We start from the raw sequence: 10,074 nt of genomic DNA on the forward strand, positions 1-10,074 counted from the left end.
CCACTTTCACTTTTCAGACCTCTCGCCCCGGTGGAACTAATGTTTTCACTTGGGTCCTCTTTCCTACAAGGTGTGATCTGGGTCACATGTGCTTATGTACAAATGACAGAATTAGAGGGGTAACAGACGTGTGTGAGTGGACAGTGGAGGGCCAGAGAGGGACATACCACGTCTCTTGGCCAAACTGTGAAGTCCTGGTATGCCAAATATGGACAGGTTTTGGTGCTTATCTGATATAATCTCTCATTCTACAGCTACGAGCAGGAATTCGACTCTCAGCTAGTCAGGTGACTCTCAGCTAGTCAGGTGCCGTGATGGTTCTGCTGACAAGGAAGCCTATGACTTCTCCCCCCTCCCCCTCCCCCCTCCCGCTGTGGTTTGTGGTAAACACTCCGGCATTACCTATTATTACTCTTATGTATCCCCATTCAAACTTTGACATCTCTGCTCCCACCAAAAGTGATTCACTCTCTGTCCCTACTTAGTGTCATAGGCTTCTTTATACTCTATATTGCTGTTCCTGGCAGACCCCTTCCATTTGGAGGCACTTTCTCACAGATGCCCTCCAGACTGCCTTCCTGGACTTTCAAGCGCCTCCAGCTTCCTTGCTGGGTTCTCATTCATGACCTCTGAACTCTGGACCCCTACTTATGTTCCTCTCCCAGGCATACATTGTTTTCTGAATTGTACTACTTATCTGTAAAAGTGCCATAGTGCACATGGTGACAAACAGGGCTTAGATCTGATTCATCGCCCTATTCCACCCCCCCACCTTGGCCATGGAACAGCCTGGCATGTGAAGAAAATAATGACCACAGTGACAGCATATGTTAACGCAACGCTAACAATGCCCGAAGCTGTTTGTAAACATTTTACACTGATTTATTTCTTTAATTTTACAACACCGATATGAGTTGGGTATGTTGCTCAAGGGTACCCAGCTAGTCAGTAACTGTGCAGGAGCTGGAACCAGGGAATCTGGCTCCAGACTTCATTCAGCTCTTAGCCACTTATCAGAAGAGCCTGCTTGTGTGTGTTGGGATGCATACACATTTGTTCTTCTGTGTCTATGTCTACATGTCTATCTACTATCACCTGCCACCCAGCTATCTATCCATCCATCATCTCTCTGTACATGTCTGTGTTCGCATCTCTAAGTGTAAGCGTGTTGGTGTCTGTTAGACGAACACTCGTCATAATTAAAGAGTCCATTTTTGCTGTGGGTTAAAACAGTGAGCACTAAGGAACGGTGAGAAACCAAGGCAAGCTGAGAGCAGATATGCTCGGGGCCAAAGTGGGGCCTTTCTCTCTAACTCATCTCACCTAAAGTGTGTCCTGGATTTTATGGGAACTAAAAATGAGAACAAACACTTTATTTTTAATTGCCTCTAAATGTCTGTGGCTTCCCTGCTTACTCTGGAAGCTCTAAGGGGTTCAGGCGTGGGAAGCTGTAACCAGGCTGTCTTTCACGTGAATAAATATTAACACCATCTGGATCCCCTTTTACCAAGATAAGCACCAGGAGCTTTAATAATTAATCAAATTAGGGCCTAAAAATCATTTCCCTTTTAGGAAGTTTGTTTCTGTTAGCTATCAATTAATGCTGATGACTTCGGCTCCCTTCCCAGCGTGTTTCGGAAAATGGGAAACAGAGAGGCTCCGAAGTGTGTTAATGGAGCCTAATACACATCGCCTAATGAAGCGTAAAGGCCTTGTTTGCTCTGAACACTGCAATCATTTAGGAGCTTTTAAAACCCACTGTCAAGCCTTAACTCTCTTCCTCGGGACCCGGGTGATGCACTTAAGGTTTTATTTGTGCTTGGTGGAGGTGAGTAAGTTTATTACACTTTCCATTTACCGAATTCTTTCATTCCTGTGAAAGGCTTTTGCCCACCTGAGCTCCTGCACCGGCCTTCATGGTAACTTCCAGAACCACCATGCAATGAAGGCCTCGAGCTGGTCCTCTGTATTTGTTGGGCTCTGATGTGTCTAGGGGCCCCCACACGGGCTCGGAGCCCAGACCTTTCTCCTTTTGCTTCAGCTGGTCATACTGTCGACACACACAGTTCTTGGAGTCTAGAATTCGGTTTTTAAGTTCAGGATCCACGCTTTACCACTGTGTGACCTCAGGCAGGTGACTGAAACTCTCCATGACTTTCCCTTATAAAGGAGACTCGGGTGGATTCTGAACATTACTCTGGTTCCTCTAAATCCCTTTTCAAAAGAGCTATTTGCTCATTTCCCTGTAATAGTTTCTTAGTAAGAGTCTCGATAAGTCAGTGTGGGCAGTTTCCACACTGGATATCTGACCTAATTCCTGATGATGCCTGATCACCTTGGTCTGTCTTCAGCAAGGATCCTGGTGGGTTGGTCCTGACAGCTTCCCAGATCTTATGTCTTGGCTTAGTAATTTTCCACCCACTAATATACCTTCCTTCCCAGTGTGCTCAGTGCCTGCACATTCCCGGTTGCTCTGACTGGATTTGGAATTGCGCACAGTTCTGAACTGGGCTCTGTCTTGCCCAGTTGCAAAAGTGTTGGACAAAACTCTCCCTTCCCGCTTTAGATTCTATGTGGTTTTCTTGTGTACCTGAGGGTAACAACAGAACCTCCCTCAAGGGGTTGCCACTTGGGGGAGCAATCTGCAGGGAGTCCTTCAGAAAAATGCCCACCGGGCCATAATAGAGCAGCAAAGGTTAGCCACAGATATCGTCTCATTTTTATACCGTGTTTGTTGGCCTCTGGAGACAAACGAACAAATAATAACCACAAACCCCAAAAAACAACGCACTGCATGTAGCAAAGAAGTTTGGTACTGGGAATTGGAGCATCCACACCCAGCTCTCTTCGGCTGCTTCTCTGCCCTGCATCTGTGAGCAAATCACTTCTCCCTTCTAAACTTAGTCCCCATCTGTCAATTGGTGTTTGAATTCTTCCTACCTGGCTGTCTCTTGCACCTACTGTGAGGACTAATGGCTACAGTAATACAAGAGGAGCCTGAGATGGGCTGGAACATTGCTGTAAGGGGGCCGGAGGGCATGATGTTGTCCCACATACTCTACAAGGTAGATAAAAGCAACATTCACCCTGTCCTCAAAGAGCCTGCCACTTATGAGAGTGTTTAGACAGACATACAGATGATGGCAGACACCACATGTAAAGGGGATGCTATGGTCAGAATATGTCTCCCCAAAAGTTTATGTGTTGAAAACATATTCTCCAAACTCACAAGTTAATGGTGTTTGGAGGAGAGGTCTTTGGAAGATAATTAGGATTAGAAGACATCATGATAGTAGGGCTCCCATGGTAGCATTAGTGGCTTTATAAGAAGATGGGAACAGGCCTGACGTGCCATGCTTTCTGTGACATGCTGCATAACCTCTGTCATATTGAGATGTGGTGAGAAGGCCTTCAGTAAGTACTGAGCCAAAGCTGGGCTCAGCTTGTAGGCTTCCTAGACTTCAGAGCCGTGACCCAAATAAGCTTCCTTATAAATTTCCTAGTCTCAAGTTTTTTTGTCAAAATAACATAAAATGAACTAAGATAGAGAATAGGAACCAAGGAAACAGGGGCTGGGTGGTTATCAGTGAGAGAAAGAAAAGACTCCTGAGAGACGTCACGTGGGTCCAGTCTGTGGATGGAAGAGGGCTCTGTGGGGATACAGTAGGGTGAGAACATTCTAGAGGAACAGAACAGCACAAACCAAGTAACAGAACTAGTGATTAACACTATCAGAATTCCGTGTGTGTGCTGGCAAGATGCTTAGTCATCACAGGTCCTTACATCCTATGTAATCCGTGTGCAGCAGCGTGATCACGTAATCTACGCACGTGTGTGGCGTAGCTAGGTAAACCCATATGCGAATGTGGGGGGGAGGCCTATAAAAGCGGATTCCACTGATTCCTCCTCTCTCTTCCTGCACGGTCATTCCATAGGCCTGTGCACATCTTTCCTATTCCCTCCCCTTAATAAACCCTTATAGTGGGTTTTGTTGTACCTCGTGGCTTTTCTCGCACAGGAAACAGCACCACTTAATGAATAACATTGTGCCGCACAATAAATAACAAACGCCATATCCACCTCTGAGGGAGGGATGTGTGCTTCTTATTGAGCGACTCTCTGGGAAGGCTTTAGATGTCGGGTACAAAGTGTTCTGGTTCATTTTGGATTTGAACTTTACTACTGAATAATTATGAGATTTTTAAGAGAAGTTGTTTGCCTCTCGGGCTCCTTTTTTATACATTTAAAATCGAAATCCTAGAACTGGGTAGTTGAGGCAGGAGGATGGAGGATTTAAGCCTGCATAGTGTAAGGATTATGTCCTTAATTACGTCACCAGCCTGCGACGGTGTCCCAGCCTAAAAAGCAGGTGTGCTCTTTCTGTGCCCTCTCTTTTCTGCACTCTCTCCTTCCGTATTCTCCCCCCTCCGCACAGTCCTCTCCTCTCTCTGTCTCTCTCTCAATAAAGCTCTAGAAAGGTAACCATGGCTGGTGATTCTTCCGCCAACCAGAACTCTCCTCCGTCAGCATGGCCGCTGTGGGCGGCAGCCAGCCACGAGCACCGACGCTTAACCATCATCACACAGCAGATACCATATCAAAACAAAATGAGAAAACAAAATAAAACAGCAATTCTAGTTACACCTCACTAACGTCTGTAAGGCCCTAGATACTAATACCTGTAAAATTCTTGAGTAGTACCTGGCCCATAGCACTTGCCCAACAGACCCTAGAGATAGAATTGGTCACCAGCTGGACATGTAAATAAAAGTGGTTTGGGGGTTTCAGGAATGTGTACCATTTACACTGTGTATTGCCTGGAGGGGTAGAAAATTCCAGTGTGTAGCCATAGACGATCTGTTCTCAGAGCCATGAATTCTCCTGGAAAGCTGCCTGGAAGGTGAGCAGCTGCAGACCAATGAGCCCTGCTCCAGGGTGAGGTCATCTTTCCAGAAGTCTTTGCAGCCACATGGTGCTTCCACATTGTAAGATAAAGAAGAAGGGCACCATTTCCATGGCAAAGCAAGGGGATTGGACCTGAAACTCCAAATGATCTGCCTGCTGTGTTTCGAATGTTTACGCATCTCAAATGCACACTGAGTGGTAGTTCTCAGTGCAGCAGTTTCAGATACTGGCCCTTTGGGGTAGGAAAGTGACCTTGTTAAAGAGGAGTCAGCCAAGCCTTTTGTCCCCTACCTACAACCATGCAAGGAAACAAGAAGAAGGTGACAATCTTAGGGTTTGGAGAGAGGGCTCAGCCCTTGAGCACACTTGCTGCTCTTCCAGAGGACCCAGGTTCAGTTCCCAGCACCCACACTGGAGGGTCACAACTCCCTGTAGCTCCAGTTCCAGAGTGTCTGACACCCTCTTCTGGCTTTGGTGGGCACACCCCCACAAACAGACATACACATGTACATAAAAAAGAAAAAGAAAAAAAATCTTTATATATATAAAAAAAAAAGATACCACTTTGAAAGCACAGAATGGACCTGACTAGACACCACCCTGGGAGTGATCATGAACTTTCTGGCTTCCAGATGGTTGAGAAATAAAGTTGTTTATACAATGCCAGGTCTCAAGGTTTTTGTTATAGCAACATAAACACACTGAGGCATTGCTTAAATTAATATAGTTCATTCATGGCAGAGCCGTTAGCAGAATCTAGGGATTTCACTTTCTGATCCAGGGCTCCGGGCTACAGATGATTTGGGAAGGCCTGATGTTATAGGCTACCTTGCACCCCTTATTAAAATGAGCTGCTGGGGAGATCAGATTCTTCTTCGAATAGAAATGTCAGTGTCACGCAGGGCACGCTATTGGTGAAATCATTAAGGCCACTCCACGTAGTTAAAAGGAGATTTATTTAATGGCGTAACTTACAAATTAAGGGATCGGTAGGTCGCGGGGTCTGGGGAAGGTGTATCGCAGTCCAGCGGTGTTCTCTGGAGCTCTGCTTTATCCACCTCCACCATCCAGGGTCCTGGAACCGAGAGAGTGTCCGCGGATCCAGATCTCGGGTCCCCAGGCGCCTCCCTTGGCCCCGCCTTGTAGGCGTGACAGTTGCCGAAGTCTCAATGGGGGTTGGAACTTCCAGAACAAAGCTGGAATGGCTACCCACTACAGCACGCAGCCAAGGGGGAACAATGGGGAGCACTCATCTTAGCTGTGCAGACCCTGGTGTCCTGTGGAGTGGCTCCTGGGAGGGGGTGAGGAGAGGAAGCCACACAGGGGCTTATGCACTCAAGTTCCTCTGTGTCTTTCAGACCTCAGTTGACAAGCTATCTCTTCCACCTTCATGATGTCCCCGGACAATACTGTCCTATGCCATCCTTGACCTCTGCACTCTGGCTGACCATGTCCTGCTGGGTTACATGCCTGACTTAGCTGGGGTCGTCCCAGCGCAGAGCAGGAGTCTAAGGAAGTTAGTTATCTTCTGATATTTTTCCATATTCTAGCCCTAAGAGGCTTAAGGGGGTACAGAGCATGACCTCGCTCTGAGGCCCTGATAATGGGTCTCATGTACCTAGCCTGGGAATGCAGGCCGTGATTACATTGTTGTGTTGACTCTGGGCTCCTGGAAGAAGGTTAAACCAAAGAAAGCTCTCCAGGTGATGTTTCTTTCTCACAGATATGTCTTCACGGTTGTAACATGAAGGTGAGGAGGTGTGTGGACACCTTCCTGACAAGCCCCTGGGGACCTCTGCAGACTGTGTTCACGAACTCACAGCTGGGGGATAGGGATGTGACAACCTCTCAGAGAATGTCTCGGTTTGCTTCAAATTATATAACTCAAGCTCTTTTCTTCAGCAGCTGAAGTGGACAGCCGAGTGTTAGGACTGCTGGCAATCTGCCAGTGTGCAGAGTGCATTTGAGATCTGTCTCCATAGATCTTCCCTCAAGCACACACAGCTTGTTTCCAGTGGAGGCCAAGTGTCAAGTGCCCTGACTGACTGGCCTCAGTCTCCCTCCTACGTCATTTCCTATTGATTTTTCTCAGTGTGCCTTAAGCACCCTGTGCATGCAATCTCATCCCCTCAACTCACTGGACTCTGTCTCCCTCTTTACCACTCACACCCTTCCCTGCCTGGAAAACCCTTTGTGAGCACTGGCTGCATTCGAAACTCTCCTCTCCAAGGGCTACCATCGTGGGTCACTTCCCCAGTTACGATGATGTCCCCGGTGACCTCACAAAACTGCGCCATGCACACAGATGATTTGCTGTCTTCCCTTCAGCCAGCTGGTGAGATGGAGTTGAGTTTTACTACGCATGTGATGAGTTTTATAACAAACATCCTAAGCTTACCTTCATGGTACTGGCTTTATTAATAAAACTCCAGCCCCCATTTTGCTGCACAGTAAATATTTGAGTCACTAGAATTTAGTAAATGGAAAATGAATCAGATGTTCCCTGAGTACCCGAGGAATAGCAATCTCCCCTTGCCGGTGTTTACTTAGTGGTTAAGAAAACGGAGTTGAAGCCTAGCTTCCAGCTCTGAGGCTCTGGCTGAACCACTTACTAGCTGGATGATCTTGAATGTCGAGTTGTATAACCCTAGCAATATAATCGCCTCATTTGTAAACTGCAGGTTAAAACTGTACCCGTGAGAGAAGTTAAATCAGCTCACAGAACCACTTAAAGGTTCCCCCATGTCCCGTGTGTTACTAGGTTTGGGCGTTGGCTGCTGCTTCGGCTGCCTTGGTATAAGAGTCCTTTGAAGTGAGTTGGCTGTGTCCTCAGTGTCGGCCAGGGCTGCCCCCAGATCCTGGGCTCCGGAAGTGTGTTCTTCTCCGCACTCAGTACACCTGCACAGGCAAGCTGCCGGCTGCTGTGGAGGATACCGCACACACGCAGGAAGCACCAAGTCAAACGAGGGAGGGCCGCACCTAGCTGCAGACTCTTCTTCAGAGCCGAAGAGAGCCAGATGGGAGAAAACGCGCTAATTTTAGGGGGAGGTGGGGGGAGCCCCGTAGTCAGGACTGGGATATGAGAATGAAGAGACAAGGGAAGGACATGTCAAACTAGATTAGGATAGGTTTCCAGGCTGGTCCTGGGAGATGATAAATGGATTGATTGATTGATTGATTAACTGATTGATTTTTTACATCCAGACCACAGTTTACTCTCCCTCCTCTCCTCTCAGTCCCTCTCCTCTCGTCCTCCCTCCAGCCCCCCCCCCCCACTCCTCCTTCTTTTTCCTTCAGGCTTTCCCTGGATATCAACCAGCCTTGGCATATCAAATTGCAGTAAGACTAGGGCTTGGGAGGGTGGGAAGGGACGGAGGGGGGCGTTTAAAGAAAGGTAGATTTATAAACCTGCACAGCAAACTTCAGACAAAAATGCTGCTGAGTGAGGGATGAGTTGGCCCAGGTTTTAGCTCTCTGTGCTATTCTTCCTTTTAATCAAAGGCGACATGAACGGGAAAGTGAAAAAACACTATGTCTCTGAGAAATGACTCAGTCTACTGCGCCAGCAAAGGTTGAGTCCTGTGAAAAGAGGTGGGAAGAAACAGAGCTGGTGGGCTGGACAGGACCGGTAGAAGGCCAGGCTGGAGGGCATGGGGAGCCACTGGCTGTGTGAGGCCAGATGTCTCCTGACGCTGCTATCCTGTGTTCAGTTTACACGCAGACAACGGAACAGACAGGTCAGTAGCCTAGGAGTTTTACAGTATGTATTCCCAAACGTGTGAGGTCGTGGCAAGAATACAGAGGGTTTCACTGCATCACATTCACTCTGGAATCCATGCTGACCCCAGCTGCCCCACTCAGGAATGGAAACCTTCCTCAGCCACTGACAGGCTGGCTTTACAGTACACAGAGCTAACTCCTTCGCCTGTGTGGGACAGACTCTGTGGCTGGTGCTCTCATGGGACTACATCTGGTTAAGCCTTTCCTCTGCTTTTCTCCTGCTTCTCCTTCCCCCTCTGATCCCGAGCAAATTACAGCTAACAAATGACTGAAACAAGAGCATGAATCTCCGACTCGACTTCTAGACAGCTCGAGCTAAGTAAGACAAGACGTGTACTGACCTGTCTGAGGAGACGCTAAAACCAGCTTTGGTGTGTGGGGTAGACTGGACAGGCCGGCAGCCTGGCTTCCATCGAGCTATCGGAGGGGTTTTAACTGTGACACATCCCTCAACGATGGCAGCCCTGAACCGTGTTCTCCATTGACTTCCCACCAGGCTTGCTGAAGGCTAGCTTTGCCACAGAAAGCCGATGCAAGGAAATCAGCTTCATTTCATAACAGGCAGAACCTTGCATAATGCTCAGTAGAATTTCCCTGGCTGTCTTTGGCCAAAACTTGTAAGATTTTGAGACCTTTTCTCAAATAAGTAAGAGTATGCCTACCTGCTTGCCTGGAGGTGGGCATGTGAAGGCTTTGGGAAGCCACTCTGTACTCACTGAAGAGCCTGACTCTAATTAGGCATCCACACACACATGCACGCACATGCACGCACACCCACAAACACCCAGCCTCCCTCAGCCTAACATCCGAGTGCAGCACTGATAAATATTTGTGCCTAATGGCACTTAAGGGGAGCATTTTGACTTCTAAACATTAGCTGGTGAGTAATGATTTTACCAAGAGCACAACGAGGATTTTGCAGTCTTGACTATTCCTAGACTCCCGACGACATACAATAATTATTCCATACTGCAGGAAGGAGTTGACAGAAATTCTTTAAAGAGCTCCTTGGGGAACCATTTCATCAGGAAAAAAAAGTAGGGACAGAGAAAATGAATTCTGAGGCAGTACACTTGGTATTTTCCCCACCATCCTTTTTCCTTCTGCAACCTGCTGTAGATGCCTCCCCATGAGCTGGGGCTCAGCAGCCCTGGCGGCTTAATCCCTGTTCCCCGAGGCCATCGAGGCGGTCTAACAGACCTAGAGATAAGTCCTTGGTGTTTGTGAGAACTTGAACAAACCTCTAGCCCTTAGCACGTGCAGATGTGTCAACTGGGAGAGTGTAAGACCCTGCAGAGGAGGTGCCAGCATGGTTGGCTGAGCTACTCTGGGAAGCAGTTGCCACCCCAGCATTTCAGTTTTTACAGCTAACAAGTGAGAAGCCCCCCT

Source organism: Peromyscus eremicus, chromosome 12, assembly GCF_949786415.1.
Source record: "Peromyscus eremicus chromosome 12, PerEre_H2_v1, whole genome shotgun sequence".
Classification (NCBI taxonomy): Eukaryota; Metazoa; Chordata; class Mammalia; order Rodentia; family Cricetidae; genus Peromyscus; species Peromyscus eremicus.